This window comes from Ursus arctos, unplaced genomic scaffold (genome assembly GCF_023065955.2).
Source record: "Ursus arctos isolate Adak ecotype North America unplaced genomic scaffold, UrsArc2.0 scaffold_30, whole genome shotgun sequence".
Classification (NCBI taxonomy): Eukaryota; Metazoa; Chordata; class Mammalia; order Carnivora; family Ursidae; genus Ursus; species Ursus arctos.
The window spans coordinates 16,983,362-17,007,705 of NW_026622986.1; the positions used below are offsets into that span (position 1 = coordinate 16,983,362).

Consider the following 24,344-nt stretch of genomic DNA (forward strand, 5'->3'; position numbering starts at 1 on the left):
TTCATTACTTATATGGCTGATTTTGGAAAACGTGGCTTCTAAGTGTTAGGCAAGTGGGCTCTCCACTACTAAACCCCAGAAACAGACTGACACATCTACACAGTATCAGGTAGCACTGGAGCAGGGAAGGCCCCTCACAAAGGGCTTGGGAGAAACAGAGAATATTTGCTCTTTTCCCAAATGAAAGTGAAGGAGTCTAGTTATGCATACTCAGTTTCTTCTCCCAGACTCTCCAGTAAAGTTGGCTAACTAGGGCAGAGAAAAGCCAAGATGTCTTACCATTGAGATTCTTGTACTGGAAGGAAACATGGAGAGTAGGAAAGAAGCATTCACAAAAGTACTATCTGAATAGGTGATTCAAGGCTGTGCTCTCTGCAAGAGCTTTAAAGCAATGGCTGCTGATTAAAGACATATTCATAATATCAGTGACACTTGGGGGTGTCATATCTGTGTTTCTTTTTTTTTTCACTGTTCAAGGTTTATTTGGTATTTTAGTTGGTATGACACTTAGTTGGTTACATTGTTTATATGCAGATCTTTCTTTTTACATTATATTGCAATGTATACCATATTCTGATACATAGAGTATACAAAATAAGGTCCTTTAGAACAGCTATGCACAATACATGCAATATTGAATTTATCTACTAGATCCCAAGATGGGATTGACTGGAGGAAAAAAAGTTGGATTGGCATGTTGGGCGAAGGAATCGAAAGTTCTGTAACACACAGTAAATACTTGTCTGGTTTGAACAGCAACTACAGCATAGGCAACACTGACAGTGGTGCCTCTGAGGTGGTAGAACTATTTTACATGAACCAATTTAGCACAACACAAGATAGGGTTCATCCAGTATCAGGGTATACCTAGGGTTCATCCAGTATCAGGGTATACCTGCAGGGTTTTGTGAACTATTCCTATTTGTAACTTTAGAAAACTGGTATTTTTCCTAGGCCCTCTTAATATTACTACTTGAGTAGCAGATCAGATAATAAGGACAATACACAACCTCCAACTCAAATCCTGTTGTCGTCTAGACAGTGAAGTAGTACAACATTAGAAAATGTTAACACTGCAGCTCTTTTTGGATCCCCCAAAGTGCATCTGCACTGGTCTTCCAAAGGGCCTCTTCCTCAGCGGTCAGATTCACCTTCGCAATGTTTGAGATTCCATTCTGTCCCAAGATGCAAGGAACACTAAGGAAGACATCATCTTTTATTCCATAGAGATCCTTAGTCATTGTGGAGATTGGATGCGCCCGCCTAAGATTCTTCATTATACTTACTGCCAGATCTGCCACAGACAGCCCAATGGCCCAGGCTGGATAGCCTTTCAGTGTGATCACCTCATAAGCACTGTCAACCACCTGCCTGTGAACCTCTTTCCATGTTCCTCTTCTGCATCAGTGCCTAAGTCAGGGTGCAGATTCTTCAGGGAGACACCAGCAACATTTATTCTACTCCATACAGGCACACTAGAGTCTCCATGCTCCCCGAAGACCCACCCACGACAGCTTAATGGGTGAACTCCCAGCCTCTCCCCCATTAGGTAATGGAACCAGGCTGAATCCAGGTTGCAACCACTCCTGATAACATGGTTTTTGGGAAAGCTACTTATCTTCCAAGCCACATAGGTGAAGATATCCACTGGACTGGAAACAACACACTTGCAGTTTGGGCTATCTTTTACAATATTAAGAATGTTGAATTTGAAGATATTCACATTAGGCTGGATTAAATTTAGATGGCTTTCTCCCTCTTGCTGTTGTGTCCCAGCTGTGATAATAACAAGCTTAGAGTTTGCAGTCATGTTATAGTCTTTGCCAGAGACAATTTTTGGCGTTCTAAGGAAAAGGCTGCTATCTCTCCCTTCAGTTTATCTTCCATGACATCAACAAGAGCAAGTTCATCTGCCAAGTCCTCCATGAAGATGCCAACAGCACCAACCCCAACAACTGTAATCTTATTCTGGTGGTACAGTCTTCCTGAAGAAGATTCTGAATCAGCTAACCATGAAGAGATGCTATATTGGACTTCAAACCAAAAGGAATCGGCAGTGCATGTGGGTGGGCGTTGGTGGCATGTGGCGTTGGGACCGGACTTGGTGGCAGTGGCTTGGGTACTCTGTCACATCTGCACTTCCATGATGAAAGCTGAGAGGTTTAAGCAGTTGTTTACTCAGATGGAGTGCTGCCCCACTGTGGCTTGAGCTTGTAGGCAGGGATACCTGTGAGCAAAACCAAATTCCTCTCCTAGAAGCATGGGCTAGTGTTTGATTGAGACTTCACGCTTCGACACCATAATGCATAAACAAAGTGATTTTTGGCCTAGAAAACAATACATTGTCTGCTTTTACAGCTGTAAAAGGAGGTCCGTAATACCCAGGGAAATGCCAAATTCTAAGCAGCGTAAGCTCTTGGTATGAACACTGGGCTGCAGTAGCTGAAAAATGTACCCCCCAGGTAATGAACACAGTGACTTCCTGAATCAAGTGAACAGGGAATTTAGAGTTCTGAAATAAAATTCATTTTTGGGATAGTTGGAGGTTTTATGGACAAATACATTTGATTTTGAAGGGAAAGAGGAGAAATCAAGATAATAGATATATAGGGTATACTTTTTGATTTGTTGCCAAAATAGTAACCAAAGTATTTCTTATTAAACAACTGAGTGATTTAATGGTTGGTAAGCTAATTAACCACAACCAATCAGTTTTAGTATCATAGCTATATCACAAGCAAGGATTGGAAAGGATGCATGGTAAGTGGTCTGAGCCACTTCAGAGGTGAACTTGAGCAGGGTCGCCCAGAGCAGAATTTCCACCTTTTGCAGCTTCCTTCCAAGGGTTCCACTGGGAGCTTGATAAGAGCAGCCAAAAAGTGTGAGTAACTGTTACACCTCAATTTCTCTCAGTAAAAGGATTTAATTATACTCAATTATACGCATAATTCACACATCTTTGATTGTTCTTTCTCAGCCCCTTTAGATATTGCTATGGCTGCTAATTGTAACTTGCTTGGAGTAGAGGAAGATTTATGCAGGGCAAACATATTGAGTATCTTTGTCTTTACTTAATAAATATGCAGCTGATAAACACATCCAGTAATTAGAGGAGACTACATTAAATATGTATGTACATTAAACATGTATGCCATGGAAGAAGGAGATTTGGCCAATAATAATTTCATAAAGTTAGCAAGAGTCACTATTATTTACTGGCCCATGATGAATTGGATTCTTATTTCTTCATGCTTGTTGGGGGTGCCATAGGTTACGTTGTTTCAGAATCTGCATTGATTGAAATTAAGCTGAAGGCTAAATTCTTTAGTAGGTAAAAGAAAGAAGAGAACTGGTGTTTTCTGCTGAATTCCTCACTGTCCCCAAACTTACATACCTTAAAGCCAGATTTTATACCATTTATCTGCTAAAAAACCTTGATAGCTCTCTATTATCCATAGAATAATTCCTAGAAAAGAAAATTTCATGAGAGAATTCAAGGCCTTTCATAATTTGGCCTAATTTTATCTTTATAGAGACCAAACATTTTTTATTAGTGTGTAGTCATAATAATCAGTAGCTTTTCTTTAAACACTGTGTTTCCTCTTATCTGCTCTTGTTTGCTCAATCAATTCTGTGTGTGTGTGTGTGTGTGTGTGTGTGTGTGTGTGTGTGTTTTCTCCCTGAACTTAGAAAAATATTTCATAAATGGAAGGATTTTGAAAAAGAATCTTAAAAATAGAAGGAAGGAAAAGACAGGAAATTAATTTTTTCCCTTTTTTTTAAAAAATTGAAGTGCAGTTGACACACAATGTTACATTAGTTTCAGGTGTACAACATAGTGATTCAACAAGTTTATGCATTATGCTGTGCTCACCACAAGTGTAGCTACCATCTGTTCCCATACAACACAATTACAATACCATTGGCTACATTCCCTATGCTGTATCTTTTATTCCTGTGGCTTATTCATTCCGTAGCTGGAAGCCTGAATCTCTCACTCCCTTTCACCCATTTTGCACCCCCTTTCCTCTGGCAACCACCAGTTTGTTCTCTGTATTTATGGCTCTATTTCTGATTTTTGTTTGTTTGTTCATTTGTTTTGTTTTTTAAATTCCACAAATAAGTGAAATCATACAGTACTTGTCTTTCTCTGACCTAATTCACTTTAGAATACCCTCTAGGTCCATTTATATTGTTGCAGATGGCGATATCACTCTTTTTATGACTAATATCCCAGTGTGTGTGTGTGTGTGTGTGTGTGTGTATATATATATATATATATATATATATATATATACCATGTCTTCTTTATCCATTCATCTATTGATGGACACTTGGGTTGCTCCGATATCTTGGCTATTGTAAATAATGCTGTGATTAACATAGGGGTGCATATATCTTTTCAAATTAGTGTTTTGTTTTCTTTGGGTAAATACCCAGTAGTGGGATTCCTGGATCATATGGTATTTCTATTTTTAATTTTTTTGAGGAACCTCCATACTGTTTTCCACAATGGTTGCATCAATTTACATTTCCCACAGCAGTGCACAATGGTTCATTTCTCCCCCCATCCTTGCCAACACTTTTCATTATCTGTATTTTTGATTCTAGCCATTCTGACAGGTATAAAGTGATATCTCATTGTAGTTTTGATTTGTATTTCCCTGATGATAAGCATCTTTTCATGTGTCTGTTTGGCCATCTGTGTGTCTCTTTTGTAAAAATGTCTATTCAGGTCCTGTGCCTATTTTTAATTGGATTATTATTTGTTTTTTTGGCCACAAGTTGTGTGAAGTTTTTATGTATTTTGGATATTAACCCCTTATTGGATATATCACTTGCAAATATCATCTCTCAGTCAGTAGGGTGCCTTGTTTGGTTGATGGTTTCTTTGAGGTGCAAACGATTTTTTAATTTTGATGTAATCCCAATAGTTTATTTTTGCTTTCATTTCCTTTGCCTGAGGATACATGCCTAGAAAAATGTTACTATAGCCAATATCAAATAGATTAATGCTTATGTTTTCTTCTAAGAGTTTTGTGATTTTAGATCTCACATTTTGGTCCTTACTCCATTTTGAGTTTAATTTTGTGTATGGTGTAAGAAAGTGGTCCAGTTTCATTCTTTTGCATAAAGCTGTGAAGTTTTCCCAGCACCATTTATTGAAGACTGTTTTTTCCACATTGTATATTCTTGCCTCCTTCATCATAGATTGATTAATCATATAAGCCCAGGTTTATTTCTGGGCTCTCTGTTCTGTTCCATTGATCGAGGTGTCTGTTTTTGTGCCAGTACCATACTGTTTTGATTACTACAGCTTTGTAGTGTATCTTGAAATCTGGGATTGGGATACCCCCAGCTTCGTTCTACATTCTCAGCATTGCTTTGGCTTTTGGGGGTCTTCTGTGGTTCCATACAAATTTTAGTATTCTTTATTATAGTTTTGTGAAAAATGCTGTTCATATTTTGATGGATTGTATTGAATCTGTAGATTACTTTGGGTAGTGTGGGTAGCTCAATCAGTTCCCTATGCATTGTAGCACAGTATTTACAAGCACAGCCTCTGTGCTTCACACTTTGCTCTACTGCTTAGTAGTTGAGCGATCGTGAACAAGTTGCCTAATCTATCAGTGCCTCCACGTATGCATCAATAAAATGGAGCTGATACTATTACCTCATAGTCTTGTCATGAGAATTAAGTGAAATAATGCATATAGACTGCTTAGAGCAGTGTTTGGCTCATTGTAAGCATACAACAAGCATTAGTGATAATGATGATGGTGGTGGTGATGGTGATGTTGACTGGAATATCTCCAATATCTACTTATTAAGTATTTTACTCATTCTAGGTCAATTCAAATTCAACCTTCTCTAAGAAGCCATCTCTCCCTTCCCCATACTCCCAGTTTGTATTCAAATACAAGTTGGAGTGATGATATTTAGTAGAACAGAAGTACAGCTAACTAGCTTCATGAAGTAATGGAGTTTTGACTGAAAATTTTGAATGCAGTGATCATTAACGTAGGAGAGAGAGCAATGGTCAAGTACAAGTGAGGAGGAGGATGCAGTGATGTGATAGGAAAAGGCAGAGTATTTATGGGAAAATGTCATGAGTTTTGTTTGGCTATATATGAAGTCATTCAAGGGAAGATATGATTCTGGTGCTGGGGAAACGGGAGAGGGTTAGAGAGATACTTCTAGTTGTGTTGTGAAATTCCAGTGAACGTGTTTTAAGAAATCTTTCCCATTCCTTCATTATCTGTCTTTTTTATTTTTATACTTATGTGCAACACATTTTTAAGTAGGCTTCAAGCCTAACGCAGGGCTTGAACTCAACACTGAGATCAAGACCTGAGCTGAGATCAGAAGTTGAATGTTTAACCAACTGAGCCACTGAGGCACCCCATGTGCAACATATCTTTATAATAGTATCTTATTTATATGTGTAAGATATTGATGTAGTTATTAGGAGGCAAATAAAATCTGTTTTATGGGAAGATGACTCCAAGAAGTTAAAAGAATGGCCCATGTGTCAGGCCATTAGCGGGGAAACCAGAGCATCCTTTTCCAGGTCATTGATGATCGTTTGAAATACTGTGGCCTTGGTATAGACTGTGTGGTGTTCTATTCAAGTCTAGTGAGCTGGATGAACCATGCTGTGGCCTGCAGTAATGCAGCCCTATTGTTCCTTTGGATTATCCGTAGTACTTCATCTACATGTTCTTTACTCATTAGAGTAGGAGTCCTGTCCTGCTCCAACACTTTTTCAGGCCTGAGAAGATTAAACCCCATTACAGCCAGAATGGTTTGATCCCACTCAACTGTGAACAGTGAGGACCTTTTTCCTAGTAGGCTAAAGCTCTGCTGAATTCCCTAATTAAACCCAGTAAGGCAGCCATATTCAGTAGCTTTGTCCATCTGCTGCTTAGATATGGAATGAATTTTTTGCAAGAAAAGCTATATATGGGCACTCTGGGTGAGCGCAAACCTTCTCCTAATCTTGCTGTGTTCACTGAGCTGACCTCTTGGTTTTCTTATTTGCACAAGGACCAGAGGCTTCCATGAACTTCAACTCAGTTGACCAGGTTTCTGATACTTCTCTGCCTACCCTCGACCATCACTGTTCCCAGAAATTATGTCCCCCAAGAACTGGCTGAGATTTTGTTCTTAACCAGATATACCAGTAGCAATCAGAATACCACCATGATTCTATTGTTATTCTCTGAATTCAGTCCAACTGAATTGGACTACCTTTGATACTAGCATAGCACAAGGTTAGATCAATCCTGCCCGTCGGGGATCAATCCTATGTCTGGGGTGGTTTTTTTGTAGATCATTTTGCCCATTGTGGATTAGCCTGCTGCTGATACCCCAGCATGCATGGAGTTTGTGCCTGCCCAAGACTCTTGAGCTGAGTGTACCCCTGGTCTATCTGGCCCTGAGCATTCTTCTTTGAAAAATATGTGGGAAGGAAACAAGACATTCCTTTATAGGCTGGTCAAATATTTGGCAGGAGTTTATCTCATTTTCAACTCTTTATCTTATTTTATTTTAACTTGTCTTTAGTCAGAATATATAATAGCCTTTAAATTATTTTAGATGGAATAGTAACTTAAAAAATCTGGTTTGTACATTTCAAGTATCTTCAGTTTTCCGCAACTGTCATTGAAAACCCTTTCAAAAAATTTTGTTGTGGTGGTTGGTAAGTGTGACTCTTCAGCCATTTGCACTGTACAGCCAAGCTTAATAGACAGGCTGAAATTCTAGGCTTTGAGCCTCTCAGGTGGCTCATAGAGACTCTGGGATCACGCCCTGAGCCGAAGGCAGATGCTTAACGACTGCGCCACCCAGGCACCCCTGGAGATAACCTTTTGGAGAACTCAAATGAAAATTGTTTCTTCAGTAGGTTACAAGAAAACATGGCCCCAGTGACTGGAAAGAGAATCCATAACAGTAGTCAAGAAGGACTTTTAACAGAGTAAAGGGAAAATATAACAAAACGAGACAGAGCAAACCAGAATAAATCAGCCAACTTCTTATATACATTTGCATCTACTTCTAGACTCTGTTAATCCGCCATTGTTCTATCTATCCCAGTGCTAGCAGTACACTCTTTATTGCAACTCTGTAATGTATCAATATCTGATAGGGCAAGACTGTCTTCATTATTCTTCAATATGCATTTATGATAAAAAGTCTTTCTCAGCAAAATACAATAAAAGGGAACCTCTCTATTCTGCTAATGGACGTCTAGCAGAATCCTGCTGCACACATGACGTTTAATGGAAAATTTTCAAAGAATGCCCTTTAAAGTTATGAATAAGACAAGGAGGCAAGCTATCACTGCTTCTATTCAGTATTGTTGTAGAGGTCCTACCCAGTAAGACAAAATGAGAACTAAATGATAAAAGGATTTGAAAAGAAAAAAACAAAACTGGCATCAGATGACATGATTGAAACCATAGGCATTTGGAGAGAATCTACAAATTTACTACTAGAACTAATATGAGTGCTCACCACCCTCCCTGAGTACGAGATCAAAATACCAAAACCAGTTAGATTCCTGTACATTCAGGAAGCATAACTTTTCAAAGGCTTCCATTTACAATAGCAACATAAACTATACGATGGTCTTAGAGTTTGAGGGGGGCCAGACAATACACCCTTACCTCTCCCTCACCTGAGCTTGGAAACAATTGAAAGATGGACAAAGTCACAAAGAGGGACATCAAAACACAGGCAGAGACTCAAAGAGAGCGAGGGATTGAATCCTGGTAATATCTAGAAAAAGAGATTACAAGGAAAGGGGATAGAGAATGCCAAGATTCCTAGGTAGGAGCATGTGTGGTGAGATGGAGTAATAGTACGGAGGTTGGTGCGGCAGGAGCAAGGGATGGGGGGTGGGGAGGCAGCCAAGTGGTTGAGGTCAGGAAGGTCAACTGAGGTGTGGAAGGCAGACAGAGACTCAACTGATCAATCAATCGATAGATCATTTAGGGTCTTGTGAGCTTGGTGAGAGGAAGATGACACTAGGGGAGCCTTTACATAAGAGTTTTTTAAAATTTATTCATTTGAAAGAAAGAGAGAGCATGAGCGGTGGGGTAGAGGGCTAGAGGGAGGGGGGGAAGCAGACTCCCTGCTGAGCAGGGAGCCCGATGTGGGACTCAATCCCAGGACCCTGAGATCATGACCTGAACCAAAGGCAGACACTTGATCTACTGAGCCACCCAGGCGATTTTTGAGGAAGAGTGTCATGACCACACTTTTGTCCTAACAGGCTTCTTCTGACTGCTGGGGAATGAAGTGTAAGAGGAAGAGGGGAAGCAGAGAGCCTGGTGAGGAGCTGTTGGTGTAGTCCTGGTAAGAGATGGCCGTACCTATATTTGGATGATAGACGTGGAGATACGAGAAATTGTTGTATCAAACATTAGCCAATGATTCATGCAAATAATTAATTTAAATTGGCATGAGTTCTAAGAAAGAAAAAAAATGCTCAAAATGAACATATTACGAAAAAAAATTGCCATAATCTGGCAAAGAATGAACGGCTTAATACATAAAGAACTCATTTCATCCAATAGGAAAACACAAAATCCACAAGAGTTAGAGTGTCTGTTCTGCTTGCCTTTGTGAACTGATTAATAGCCATTCACGTACCTCAAAACAGATCCTAGACAAATATGTTGACTAATAAAATTCCAGTGACATTCAGAGAGGAAAGAGAAACTTTTCAAAGTAGATTGAATTTATTCACTCGACCAGAAAGGGCTGCCCTTCATTTCTGAAAGTCCTAAGAAGTCCAAGTACTTAAGAGTTAAACAACATAAGTAACATATTTTAGTTTAATCTAGAGGATATAAATAGAATTTTCCATCTAGTTTTTATTGTTGTCATTTAAAAATGTTCCCAATGGAATATTTTATATGTGAAGAATCTAGAAAATGGAAAGGAAGGGGGCACACCAGTTTTGCTGGGCCCAACTAGCAGCACTGGGACAGACAGATACAACACCATCAGTGGAAAGGTGCTGCAGAAGGAGACGTGAATAAAAACAGAGGAATGACAGCCGTCACAAGATAGCTACCCAGCCATGGGGATAAACTCTTGAGAAACACCCCAGGGACTTTGAGAAATCTTTTTGGGACATATTGCTGGAAGGTGACATTGCTACCTTACTAAATTTCCCACTCAAAGAATTATTTTGGAAATTAGAGTAAAACACCAGTGAAGATAAAGGTCCTATTTAGAGGGGCTTGAGCTTGCAATCAAACAAAGCAAATGCTTGTTCACCTCTCCAGACAGTTCAAGGGCATAACTCACACTGATAGCATCTGTACCTGCCTGGTTACAAAAGGCCTTCTTCACACTTAAAAAGGACGCATGAGGCACGTGCCATGCAGAATCCATTTATGAGTCCAGGGCAAGTGGAGAGCCATAATTAAATCCTTCTCAGCCTCTGGCTCATCCACTTACTAGCTGTGTGAGCACCACAGCAGCCTAACCCCTTTGTTTTCAGCTTTTGTTTGTCAACATTACATTTTAAAATAAATACATCATGCTTAGGGTACTGTTTTTGAAAAGTCTTTATTATAATAAAATTAGCTATTGAGAAAAAGAGGTGGCAGCTTGCAGAGTTGCCCTGAAAAAGCCAGCAAACACTATCTTTATGAATATATACCTTATAAATAACATATATGTATGTTCTATAGAAACATATATATGTTATCAGGAGAGATGGAATCAAACAACTTGAGCATCAAGAACCCATCCCTTAAATATCCCTGCAAATCTGCTCTCATGGTCTTGAAGGGAGAAAAATTAACATGAACATTGGTATTTATTTCCTATTGTTTCATTTAAATGAGTGTCGTTTCTGATAACGGCCTGCCACCCGAAAGAATCGAGGGAAGAATCAAGTTGCCTTTGAAAACAGGAGCACAGTGCTGGTGATGAGGAGGGGACCTGAGCTAAGGTAGGGCCTCGAAGTTCCCCTGGTGTTTTTGCCAAGACATCCTTCCTACGAAGATGCCAGATTTGGACCACTGCCCCGTGCAGAGTGCTCTATTTCCCCGGCCCATTGCGAGCAACAGAAACTGACCCTGGATGATTTTTGAAACATGTAGAGATGATACTGGAAAGCCCGTATGATCACTGGGGATGCTGGAGATCTAACTGTGCAGCTCCCCTTCTGTGCCCTCAGGGTCCCCCGGGCAACACCGCCAGGCCCAAGCTGCTCTCCCCAACTGCTGGATGGGCCGCCCTGCCATTATACTATCAGTACTTGATTCCTGTCGGGGTGTCACCGTTGGTCAAGTGCAGACCACACACCCACCTCCACCTCGAAGGAGACTGAGAAGAGGATGGGGACTTCTCAGAAATGTTTTCCCTACCACAGTCATAAATAAGATAGGGAATTCCTCATAGGGAAGGGTTCCAATGCTGGGCTGTAAAAACCAAAAACAAAAACAAAACACAAAAATAACCAAAAAAAATGTCCACAGCTTGCCAGGTTTAAGATTCAGGATGCAGTACATTGCTGGCAAATTCGGAACACGGCCACCCTTCCCATCCGATTGTTCAAACTCCATGGCTGCTGGTAAAGAAAACCCCCAATTGGCAGTTAGAAACGTCACGCCTTTTCCTTAATTCTGCACTGGTGTTCACGAAGCTGTCGTACCTTCTTGCCAACAAGTGACACTTTGAGAGCTGTTTTTGGCCACTTCCTTTTATGAATGACTTTGTGGATACAGGTCCGTGCACAGCCATGCCCTCTTGTTGGCTGTTGTTGCAACGTGTGAAGGGAAAACTGCCACACCCCCTGCGGATCAGGCTCTGAACAAGCTGCGCTCAGGTCTTAGTGGGCGGTTGTGGGAACCTTGGACATGGGGTTAAGGGAGAGTGAACATGGGGTCCACACGCTTGAAACGATACTGTGTGTGCAAATAAGAAACAAATTAAAAGGCCAAACTAAAAGACCAAAGGTATTTTCTTCCATCTTCACATTTTGTAAACAGGCATCTGGATGTTTCCATTATTTGCAAGAGAAGGACCTCCTTTAACAGAGCTACCTGCTAAGCGTTGACCCCAGATAAACCAACCCGTTTATGGTACAGAAAATAAGGACACTCTAAATAAATCTGGATTGTTCCAGACCACATCTGTGCATCTCACGAAGATTACAATGGGAGAAGAAAAGGAAAATACAGCAAAGAAAAAGTATGACTCTGGAGAAAGATAAACTGTTGGAGTGATCTGACGTTGGATACCATGTACAATATCTTGCCAAGCATATCTGTCATAGTGGGTTTTGTGGGTTTCTTTGTTTTTGTTTTCCCAATGAAAGTGGGTATCTGGCAACCGTCCCGTGATTTGTGGGATGCGAGTAGAGCACTGCGTCTACCCTGAGTGGTCAACCGACTCTCCTAAAGTTTCACTTGGTAGTTCCTTTTTAACAAAATCTAAGTCCCAGAAAGGCCTCCCAGGCCCTTTACATGTTTTCCTTTGCTGTTGCTCACAGCTGACTCATGTCAGTGGTCACTTAAAGTCTATTTTCCTTGTTGTTTACCCAAGTGTTGGAGATGTGTCTTGCAGATGGCAGATTGTTTTAATGTTGGCTTATAACAAGTCATGTCAATCAGTTTGCACTTCAGATATGCTGAGTGCCAACTGAGCTAGGGAAGGGTTAACTTTCGGGGTGAGAAGTCTTTATGATATTTTAGGGAAAAAAAATTATATTGGCCTTAAAAAAAAAAAAACCAAAACCCTGTGCTCTCAAAAAGAGGAAGTGTTTTTTCAGAACCCAGCAGTAGAGAGATAAAACTAGAATAATTCAGTTGAGCTTCTTAGGTCTGGGGTTCCTCAACAGACGTGATAACAGAATGTAAATATTGATATCCAGCTGTCAGCCTATTGGCCTTCCTCACAGAGGTTAGGAGAACTTGGCCTCTCTTGCTGAGAGCTGGCTAAAGGCAGCCAGGAAATTCAGAAGAGAATATATTTATCGGGTTTTTCTCTTCTAAGTTTAAGACTTAAAAAAACAACAACAAAAATACACGCAAAAACACACACAGAGGAAATACAGGGCTTCCTCCCCAGCGGGTCTCGTTAGCTCCGCTGCTATCTTTCCCTTTGGTCACTGTTCCACGGGACGAAGCAGTTGGCTCTTTCTGAGCGCTTTTCTAAGTGGTTAAATTCGACTTTGGTGGGGAGTACCTGAACTGACTTAGCTGTAAGGCACAGAGCTTAACCTTGAGAGCTGCAAGCTCACCACTGGCCTCCTTGCCTCCCCCCACCCCGGCTCCCCCTGCTTTTGCTTCCGGCCCACTGAGGTCTGCCTTCCCCTTTACAGCCTGAGTGAACCTTCCGAGGTATCAGTCCCATCGTGGTGGCCTGTACTTAAAGCTCTGACTGGGCCCATGCTTAGTGGAATCTTTTCATTTGGTTTATACTCTGACAGTATACAAATGAAGAAAATAGGGGGTGAAGGTAAGTACTGTGATGGAACAAAACAGGAAAGGGGGAGAAAATGACTGATACTCCTTTATATAGGCTCAGGGAAAGCCTCGCTGAGAAGGCGACATTTTTGCTGGGATCTGAATTGAAAAGAAGCAGCCAGCCATTTGAAGATTTGAGAGAAGTTAAGTCTAGAAAGAAGAAATAGCAAAAAGCTCTACAAGAGCTATTTGGAGATCACTGGAGCCAGGGGGAGAGGAAGGACTGGGGTCCAACAGGCATTGGTGGCGTGGAGCACTTGGAGCCATGAAGTCTATGGTAAGGACTGTAGACCTTGTGTCTTCGGTGATGGTAGAATTTTAAACAAGGGAGTTATGTACCTTGGTGTTATGTTTTAAAAAATCTCCTTGGCGGCTGCATAGAGAATCAGTTATGTGTGTGGGGGTGGAAGGAGTGGAAGCAATGATCTCAGTGACCAGATTGTCACAGCAGTCCAGGAAAAAAGGTGCTGCTGGCTTAGGCTTAGGTGGTATTAGTGCAACTGGGACAATGGATGGATTTGGGATGTGGTTTGAAGGTAGAGTTGACAGACCTTGCTGATGAATTAGTTGCTGGAAGTGAGAGAGAGGACTGCCCCATTATGGATGGGTTTTCAGGTTTGAGCAACTGGGGAAATTGCAGTGTCATCTACTAAGGCCAGGAAGACTAGGGAAAAGCAGATCGGTGGATGGGGGACACAAAATCTCTGATTTAACCATGGCAGTTTTGAGATGCCAGTCAGAAACCAAAGTGGATGTGTTAGGTAAGCAGTTAGACGTGCCATCCTAGAGCTTACGTCAGGAGCTCCAGGTCACATTGGGACTATAGTGTAAGCTTAAAAAGTAAAATGAGAAAGTGCTGAAAAAAAACTAAGATGACATTTTATAATCTTGGGCTATTATAAAAATATTATTTCAAATCATAAATTAAAAGACTAGCAGATTTGACTATATGACTTTTTTTTATTGAGGTATAATTGGCTTGTAACATTATATTGCTTTCAGATGTGCAACATGATTTGATATTTGTATATATGGCAAAATGATCGTGACAGTAAGTGTAGTAAACATTCATCACCATACATAGTTACAAAATAGTTTTATCTTGTGATGAGAACTTTAAAGATCTACTGTCTTAGCAATTTTCAAATTGTAGTGCAGTATTATTAACCATAGTCACCAAGCTGTACATTACACCCCAATGGCTTAACTTATTTTATAACTGGAAATTTGTGTCTTTTGACTTACTTTACCCATTTGGCTCTCCCTTTGCTCCCACTCTGGCAATCACCAATTTGTTCTATCTTTGAGCTTGGTTTTCTGTTGTTTGTATTTTTAACTCCGCATATAAGTGAGATAACATGGTATTTGTCTTTCTCTGACTTATTTCACTTAGCATAATGCCCGCAGGGTCCATCCATGTTGTTGCAAATGGCAAGATTTCATTCTTATTTATGGCTGAGTAGTATTCCTCTGTGTGTGTGTGTGTGTGTGTGTGTGTGTGTGTGTGTGTGTATCACATTTTCTTTACCCATTTATCTATTGTTGGACAGTTAGGCTGTTTCCATATCTTAGCTATTATAAATAGTGCTGCAATGAATATGAGGGTACAGATATCTTTTTGAGTTAGTGTTCCCTTTTTCCTTATCTAAATACTCAGAAGTAGAATTGCTAGATCATAGGGTAATTCTAGTTTCAATTTTTTGAGGAAACTTCATGCTGTTGTCCATAGTGGCTGCACCAATGTACATTCCCATCAACAGTGCACAAGGGTTCCCCTTTCTCCTCATCCTCACGAACACTTGTTATTTCATGTCTTTTGAATAATAGCTATTCTGTCTACAGTCATACCACCCTGAATGCACCCGATCTTGTCTGAATAATAGCTATTCTAACAAGTGCAATGGGATATCTTAATTGTGGTTTTGATTTGCATTTTCCTGATGATGAGTGATGCTAAGCATCTCTGTCTGTTGGTCATCTGTATATCTTCTTTGGAAAAATGTCTATTCAGAATCTCTGCCCATTTTTTAATCAGATTTTTTTTGGTATGGAGTTGAATGAGTTCCTTATATATTTTGGATATGAACCCCTTATCAGTTACATGATTTGCAAATATTTTCTCCCATTCAGCAAGTTTTCTTTTTATAATGGTTTCCTTTGCTGTGCAGAAGCTTTTTAGTATGATACATTCCCATTTCTTAATTTTTGTTTTAGTTGCCTTTGTTTTTGGTATCAGGTCCAAAAAAATTATCACCAAGACCAATGTCTAGAAGCTTACCACCTATTTTTCTTCTGTGAGTTTAATGGTTTCAGGTCTTATGTCCAAGTCTTTCTTCCATTTTGAGTTAATTTTTGCGTATGGTGTTATGATAGTGGTCCGGTTTCATCCTTTTTCACGTGGCTGTCCAGTTTTCCCAACACTGGTTTTTAAAGAGACTGTCTTTTCCCCATTGTATAATCTTGGCTCCTTTGGTGTAAATTAGTTGACCCTATATGTATGGGTTTGTTTTGGGTTCTCTATTTTGTTCCATTGATTTATGTGTCTGTTTTTATGGCACTACCATACTGTTTTGATTACTATAGCTTTGTAATAGAGTTTGAAATTAGAGAACATGATGTTCTCCAACTTTGTTCTTTTTTTCTCAAGATTACTTTGGCTATTTGGGGTCTTGCAGTTTCATACAAATTTTAGGATTGTTCGTTCTAGTTCTGTGCCATTGGAAAAATGCCATTGGAATTTTGATAGGGATTGTATTGAATCTATACATTGCTTTGGGTAATATGGGCATACTATATTAAATCTTCCAAGCCATGAAAATGAAATATCCTTCTATTGACTTGTGTCTTTGATTTCTTTCATTATTGTCACAGTTTTCAGTGTGCAGGTCTTTCACTTCCTTGGTTAAATATAGTCTTAGGCATTTAATTCTTTTTGATGTGATTGCAAATGGGACTGTTTTCTTAATTTTTCTTTCTTATTATTATATAGATTAGTATATAGAAATGCAACCTATTTTCGAACTGAATTTGTTTATTAGCTCTTAATGGTTTTTCTGGTGGAGTCTTTTGGGTTTTCTATATATAATATGTCACTTGCAAATAATAACAGTTTTACTTCTCACTTACCAATTTGGATGACTCTTATTTCTTTATGTTGCCTAATTGCTCTGGTTAGGACTTCCAATACTCCATTGAATACAGGTGGCAAGAGTGGGCATTCTTGTCTTGTTCCTGATCCTAAAGAAAAAGCTTTTAGCTTTTCACTATTGAGTATGATTTTAGCTGTGAGTTTGTCATGTATGGCCTTTATTATGTCGAGGTATGTTCCCTCTATACCCACTTTGTTGAGAGTTTTATCATAAATGGAGGGTGAATTTTGTCAAGCACTGTTTCTGCATCTGTTGGGACAATTGTATGATTTTTTTTAATCAATCATTTTGTTACTATAGTGTCTCATGTTGATTGATTTGCAAATGTTGAGCCATCTTTGCTTTCCTGGAATAAATCCCACTTGACCATGGTGTATGATACTTTAAATGTATGGTTGAATTCTGTTTGTTAATTTTTTTGAGGATTTTTGCATCTATGTTCATCAAGGATATTGGTCTATAATTTTCTTTTCTTGTGGTGTCCTTCTTTGATTTTGGTATGAGGGTAATGCTGGCCTCATAAAATGAGTTTGGAAGTGTTCCCTCCTCTTCTGTTTTTTGGAAGACTCTGAAAGTAATTGATATTAATTCTTCCTTGACTGTTAGAATTCACAGTGAAGCTGTCTGGTCCTGGACTTTTGTTTGTTGGAAGGTTTTTGATTACTGATTCAATCCCCTTGGTAGTAATTGGTCTGTTCAGATTTTCTATTTCTTCATGATTTAGTCTTGGTCAGTTATGTTTCTAGGAGTTTCTCCATTTCTACTATGTTGTCCAATTTGTTAGCATATAATTATTCATAGTAGTCTCCATTGATCCTTTTGTATTTCTATGGTATAAGTTGTAATGTTTCCTCTTTTATTTCTGATTTTATTTATTTGACTCCTCTCTTTTTTTCTTGGTGAGTCTAGCTAAAAGTTCATCAATTTTGTTTATCTTTTCAAAGAACCAGCTCTTAGGCATGTTACTAAGTAGAAAAAGCCAATCTGAAAAGGCTATATACTATATGATTCCAACTCTATGACATTCTAAAAAAGTCAAAACCATGGAGACAATGAAAATATCAGTGGTTGCCAGGTTGGGGAAAAGGAGGGATGAAGGATCTTTAGAGCAGTCAAACTACTCTTTATGCTACTCGAACAGAGGACACGTAATTATTCACTGTCAAAACCCATAGAATCTACTGTTAACACCAAGATTGAACCATAATGTAAATTATGGACTTTGGGTGATAATGATGTGTCCATGAAGGTTCATAACTGTAACAAATGTGCAGTTTGGTGGGGGATGTTGGTATTGGGGGATGCTGAGTATGTGGGGGGGGGGGGGTGGCAGGTGCTATATGGGAACTCTCTGTGCTTTCTGTTCAATGTTACTGTGAATCTAAAACTGCTCTAAAACATAAAGGCTATTTAATTAAAAAAAATAACAAAGAACCAGCTCTTAGATTATTGATCTTTTCTATTGTCTTTAGTCTCTATTTCATATTTCTTTTCTTATCTTTGCTATTTTTTTCCTTCTACTAACTTTGGGTTTTATTTGTTCTTTTTCTAGTTGCTTGAGGTATAAAGTTAGGGTGTTTGGGGGCACCTGGGTGGCTCAGTCTTTAAGTGTCTGCCTTCGGCTCAGGTCATGATTCCAGGGTCCTGGGATTGAGCCCTGCATCGGGCTCCCTGCTCAGCAGGAAGCCTGCTTCTCCCTTTCCCACCCCCAATGCTTGTGTTCCCTCTCTTGCTGTGTCTCTCTCTGTCAAATAAATAAAATCTTTTTAAAAAAAAGTTAGGGTGTTTATTTGAGATTTTTCTTGTTTTTTGATTTATCACTGCAAACTTTTCCTCTTAGAACTGCTTTTGCTGCATCTCCAAATTTGTGGTATGTTGTATTTTCATTTTCATTTGTCTCAAGGTATATTTTTTATTTCTCTTTTGATTTCTCTTTGACCTATTGGTTGTATAGTAGCGTGTTGTTTAATCGCCACATATTTGTGAATTTTCCAATTTTTTTCATTTCTAGTGTCATACCACTGTGGTCAGAAAAGATGCCTGATATGATTTCAGTCTTCTTAAATTTATTTAGACTTGTGTTATGGCCTAACATATAATCTGTCCTGTAGAATATCCCATGTGCACTTGAGAAGAATGTGCATTTTGTTGCTTTTGAATGGAGTCTTTTGTATATATCTGTTAAGTCCATCTTGTCTAACATGCCATTTAAGGTTGAGGTTTCTTTATTAATTTTCTGTCTGAATGCCCCATGCATTGATGTAAGTGGGGGTGTACCTTGCTTTAAAGTCCCCTACTATTATTGTATAGCTATTTCTCCCTTTAGGTGTGCTAAAATTTGCTTTATAGAATTAGCTGCTTCTAGGTTGGGTGCATAAATATTTACAAATGTTAGATCTTCTCATTGGATTGACCCTTTTATTATTATGTCATCCCCTCTTTGTCTCTTATTATAGTCTTTGATTTAAAAAATTATTTTTGTGTGATGTAAGTGTAGACATGCCAGCTTTCTTTTGGTTCCATTTGCATGGAATATTTTTTCCCATTCCTTCACTTTCAATCTGTGTGTGTCCTTACATTTGAAGTGAGTCTCTTGTAGGCAGCATATAATGGGTCTTGTTTTTTAATTCATTCAGCCACTATACATCTTTTGATTAGAGAATTTAGTTCGTTTACATTTAAAGTAATTATTGATAGGTATATGCTTATTGTCATTTTGTTCAATTGTTTTCTGGTTGTTTTGTAGCTCCTCTCTGTTCTTTTCTTCTTCTCTTGTTCTCTTCCTCTGTGGTGTGATGACTTTCTTCAGTGGTATGTCTATATTCCTTTATCTTTGTCTATCTACTTGTTGCTTTGTGGTTACCATGAGGCTTACATATAACAACTTATAACAGTCTATTTTAAGTTGCTAACAACTTAAGTTTGAACACATTCTAAAGCTTTACATTTTTACTGTTCCCTCACCATGTTTTATGTTTTTGATGTCACATTTTACATTTTTTAGCCATGTGTATCCCTTAAATTATCATAGTTTTGGATATTTTTACTACTTTTGTCTTTTAATCTTCATACTAGCTTTATAAATGATTAATCCACCAGCTTTACAACATTAGATTATTCTGAATTTTACTATCTATTTACCTTTATCAGTGAGGTTTATATTTTCATATGTTTTTCCGTTACTAATTAGTGCCCTTTCTTTTCATCTTGCAGAAATCCCTTTAATATTTATTGTAAGGCCAGTCTGGTGGTGACAAACTCTATTAGCTTTTGCTTGTCTGGAAAACTCTCTATCTGTTCTTCTGTTATGAATGACAACTTTGCCAGATAGAGTATTCTTAGTTGGAAGTTGTTTTTTTGTTTTAGTACTTTGAATACATTGTGCCACTTTCTTCTGGCCTGCAAAGTTTCTGCTGAAAAATCCACTGATGATCTTATGGGGGTTCCCTTGTATATTCTTTTTCTTTTCCTACTTTTAAGATTCTCTCCTTGTCTTTAAATTTTAACACTTTAATTATAATGTGTCTTGGTGTCGGTCTCTTTGGGTTCATCTTATTTGGTACTTTCTAGCTTCTTGGATCTGGATGTCTATTTCCTTTCCCAACTTAGGGAAGTTTTCAGCCATTATTTCTTCAAATTAACTTTTTGCACACACCTCCCCCCCCTTCCCTTCTAGGAACCCTGTAATGCAAATGTTGATGTGTTTGATGTCCCATAAGTCCCTTAAGCTAGTCACTTTTTTTCCCATTCTTTTTTCTTTTTGCTGCTCTAGTTGGGTGAGTTCCACTGCCCTGTCTTTGAGTTATCTGTTCCTTTCTTCTGTGCCCTCTAGTCTGATACTGAACCCATCTAGTATATTTTTTGGTGCAGTTATTATATTCTTCAGTCTGTCATTTCTATTTGATATTTATATTTTCTATCCCTTTGTTGAAATTCTCACTTTATCCACTCTTCTGAGTTTGGTGAGCATTTTTATGACCATTATTCTGAACTCTTTATCAGGTAAATTATTTATCTTTATTTCATTAAGGACTTTTCCTGAAGTTTTATCTTATTCTTTCATTTGGAACATATTCCTTTGTCTCTTCATTTTCCTTAATTCTATGTGTTGGTTTATATGCATTAGATAAAATAGCCAACTCTCCCAGTCTTGAAAGAGTGGCCTCATATAGGAGATGAACCTTATCATTCAACCCTGCTCTAGTTCTTGGTTGTGTCTTAAAACTTTGTGATCATCCAAACAGCCAATTTTATTTTTAGTGGCTTCCAGTAAGAAGTTGAGGGTGTGCCAAGACCTGTCAGTGTCACAAAGGGTATGATTTCAGTCAACACCTAGATTCAACCTTATTAGAAGCCAGACCCTCAGGCAGCAGCCTTTAAAGTATGCAAATATATATATATATTCCTGTGGGGCTTCAAGCATAAGTCCTGCTGGCCACCAGAGTCACATGATCTAGAGGTGTCCCCAGGGAAGTAATCACAAAAATTGAGGTGTCAGATGGGTGTATAAGCTCCTTTCTGGGCAATACTGGTGACCTGGAGTGAAACAGAGGGAGAGCACAAAGGTGGAATTCACCAGCCACCATCCCCAGAATGAACCTTTTTAGGCCTCTAGATGTGTGCCAAACTAGAAATCTGCCCCTCAGGCTAAAGCTCCAGTATAAGCAAATAGGCCTCTTTCACAGAAAGACTGGGGGTGTGTTTTAGTCAGCTATCTGTGACTCTCTTTCTGATTGTTATAATCCTATGAGACCTAGGAACACAAGTCCTCCTGGTCACCAGAGCTAGGTCACCAGGTTATCAAGGGACAGCCCCTGGGCAGCAGGCAGCAGCTGCAAAAACTTGAGCACTAGACATATATACATGCTCCCCTCCAGGAGATACTGGTACTCTGGAGCATTGCAGAGGGGGAGCAGGAAGAGAGCACCTGCCCTCTGAGGTCTCTGGAAAGGGTTACAGTCAACCCTTAGATGTGTGTTTAATTAGAAGCCTGCTCCTCAGGCCACAGCTATAAGGATAAGTTGATAACCCTCTTTCATGGAAACACTGGGCTCCCCAGACTCTTGCCTCTTTCTGTGCCCTGGGGGTGTTAGCCATTTAGAACTCTTTCTCCATTGGTTACACTTCTTTGGGACCCACGAATGTTGACCCCACTGGCCATCAGAGCTGGGTGATCTAGAGGGGTCTCCCAGTAGTAGCCGCAAAAAAATAATGGCACCAGAAGAGAGTACAAGTTTCTTTCCAGAAGACACCTGTGAGCTGAACTGAAACAGAGGGAGAGCACAAATATGGCATCTGCAGGCTGGAGCAAAGCAGAAGGAAAATGCAAAGATGGTGCCTGCCAGCCTCCATCCCCTGCGAGTACCCCAGCAGGTCCCACATGTATGTTCATGTAGATCCCTGTCCCTCAGGCCAATGCTTTAGGATAAGCAAATAAGCCTCTTTCATGTGAAGTCTGGGTGCATCTCACTTGGCTGCCTCTCTGCTAGTCCTTGGGGTAGGTTAAGTCTGAGTACACAAGCCTTTAAGAGGGGTTTCTCAGTTCATTATAGCCTTATGGGTTTTGTGGGCATGAGCCCCATTTTTTTCAGAGCTAGAGAGTTTAGGGGCTCATTTCTCAGGTGTAGGTCTTAAAAGTTGGGGGTTTTGATGTGGGGTTCAAACTCTTCACTCTTCAGGGAGAAGCTCTGGGTTTTGAGTTCCTTCCTGATTGTGGGTTGCCATGCCAGGGGTGGGGTTTATGGCAAGATTGTATCTCAGCCTCTTCTACCCATTTCTATGTGGGTTTTTTTCTAATTTGCCTGATGTATAGGATTCCGTCAGACAGTTTTTAGGGTTTTTTTTGAGGAAACTGTTCCATATGTGGCTGTAGATTCGGTGTGTCCATAGCAGGAGCGATTTCAGGATCTTACATTGCCATCTTAAACTGGAATAAAAAAGATTTGTCCTTGAATTTATGAGAGGGGTAAGCTGGAGGAAGGAATCAAAGACATCCTTTAAGGTTTCAGGCCTAAAAGCTAAGAAAAGAATGGTGCTAATCAGAGAAATAACAAAAAATGAGGGGGTGGGAAACCATGTTGACTAGGGAAAGGATGAGCTTGGTTTTAAACAGGTTGAATTTCAGGTGACAACATTTATCTGAATGGCATATTGCTCTCAACCAGGTGGAAATGTGAGTCTGAAGCCTAGAGGTGTCGGAGCCAAGGACATAGATTTGGGACTCATCCATACAACAGTTATCAAAGCAGGTGAAACTGCGAAGGGGACCACAGAGAGGAGCCTGATCAGAACAAGGCTGATTCTTGAGCATTATTCACATTTCCAGGTCTGAAGGAGGAAACTAAATCATAAAAGAAGAGAGAAATATTCAAAAAAAGTAGAAGGAGAAACAGGCAAAGGGAGCATCACATAGGAGATGACAGTTTTAGGGTGAGGGTAAACGACAAAGACAAATGCTTCAGAAGGCCATAAAAACGAGCTCTGAGAGAAGTTGACATGTAGCTAAAAGAAGCAGAATGCCAAGGTCAAAAAGGACTCTTAGAGGTCACATAGATCAAGCCCTCATTTTATAGATGAGGCCTTTGGGTCTCAAAGAAGTTGGTTATATTAAAATAGTCCAAGATAACACAGATCCTGCAGTGTACCAGTGGAATTTTATCTCTGCCTGCTGGTTGAGTGTTCTTTCAGCTGAGCCAAATCCTGCCATCCTGCCAATTTTCTGATTGTGTCATATAATGTAATCTATAATCCACCATATTTAAGCTTGTAAAGTTGGGGGGGGTCCATATAAAAAAAAAACTAGATGAGAAAGTCTGTGTAACCTATTGGTGTCCATAAAAAATGGTTCATGATATTCTTTTTTTTTTTTTTAAGATTTTTAAAATTCATTTGAGAGAGAGAAAAAAACAAGCAGGGGCAGAGGCAGAGGGAGAGAATTTCAAGCAGAATCCCCGCTGATTGCAGAGCCGGATGCAGGGCTCAATCTCACCACCCTGAGATCATGACCTGAGTTGAAATCAAGAGTTGGCCACTTAACCAACTGAGCCACCCAGCACCCCGATTCCTGTTATTCTTATGTAATGTTCAGGATGATGCTGGTGAATGACGAATTAGAGAAGTCTAGCAATAAGATAAACATAAACATAAAATACATTTTATTTTGTAAATACTAATTTATTCTCATTATAAACTGGCAAACAATTTAATAAAACAAAGAAAAGACAGAAACCTACCTATAAGAGAATAAATATCACTGATAATTCCCCCACCCACTGACAGTTACCTTTAACATTTTGGTAATTTTTCTCATGTTGTGTCTATTGGTTTATAAAGCTGAGGTTATACACAAGAGATGGTTTTCTTTCTGGTCTTTTTTTCCTGTTAATGTTATATTACAAACATTTGTTGTGGTTTACACTCTTAAATGCCTACCTTATATCCACTCTTCCCTTCTGTGTTACTAACAGAACTGAGAGTTTGCTTAAGGAGCAATGTTCCCAGATAAAATATTCACCTGTCTGGAGCTGTTGGCAGCTGGGGTTGGTGATGTGACTGTTTTAGGCAGTGACACATAAGGAGAAGTTGCTGCTGCTAGTGGTGGTGGTGGGGGAGCTTCTGAGAAAGCTTTAAAAAGGAACAGACTCAGCAGACATGCTACTTTTGTCCTTTTGTCCTTTCCCTCTTCTTCCTGCCCAGTATGCAT

General features: G+C 39.4%; 1 pseudogene; it reads right to left on the reverse strand.

Moving 5' to 3' along the window:
- Positions 1–1,067: 1,067 nt before the first annotated feature.
- On the reverse strand, positions 1,068–24,344 carry LOC113241309 (L-lactate dehydrogenase A chain-like; annotated as a pseudogene).